Source organism: Penaeus monodon, chromosome 20 (genome assembly GCF_015228065.2).
Source record: "Penaeus monodon isolate SGIC_2016 chromosome 20, NSTDA_Pmon_1, whole genome shotgun sequence".
Lineage (NCBI taxonomy): Eukaryota > Metazoa > Arthropoda > Malacostraca > Decapoda > Penaeidae > Penaeus > Penaeus monodon.
In genome coordinates this window covers 5,821,747-5,822,440 of record NC_051405.1, presented here as the reverse complement: position 1 = coordinate 5,822,440, position 694 = coordinate 5,821,747, and positions in this window count along the sequence as shown.

The following is a 694-nucleotide window of genomic DNA, read 5'->3' as shown; positions in this document are numbered from 1 at the left end:
AGACTTCGGGGAAAAGTGGCTCAGATTCTGTCTCGCTCTCAGGGGTAAGAAATGACGTATAAGAACATGTGTATGGTCATGACAATATATTCACACACACAGGCATTAGTACGTCGCTATAAACAACCTGCGCAATGCAGCATCCATCCGAAAATTTTACGATGACGTAATTTATATAAGCTCTATCAAGTCTGAGTATAAGGACTGCAACGCTATATACTGACTCTAAATGGAAAACCTATGGTATTATCTCAATCACCAAAGCTCTGTCTAAAACACCGTGCATGGTGCATACGCTAACTCTACATTTTGCAACAAGTGTACAATGTATGCTGTATAACAAGTGTAATTTACAAGCAGGTTCCTAACATCGCATACAGGTATCTCCACAGCAGATGCCAAAAGCAGGTGTGCATGAGGAAGGGAATGGTATAAACACCTGCTTTTGATTTTAACTTACTGGACATACATCAATATATTTCAGATAATGTAAGTTGCCGTTCCAAATAAGCTTTGATTAGATTGTAATTTGTGTCAATGATGCTATTGAAAACGTTGAATTTTCCTTTCTCCAATAGGGTATATTGTTACTCTCTATTATGATAAATATTGTTGGTGTCTTCTTGAATCATGGTAGTGTAGCAGCCTTGGTATCGTCATTATTATTTCCCGAAATTATCAACACCATGACCTA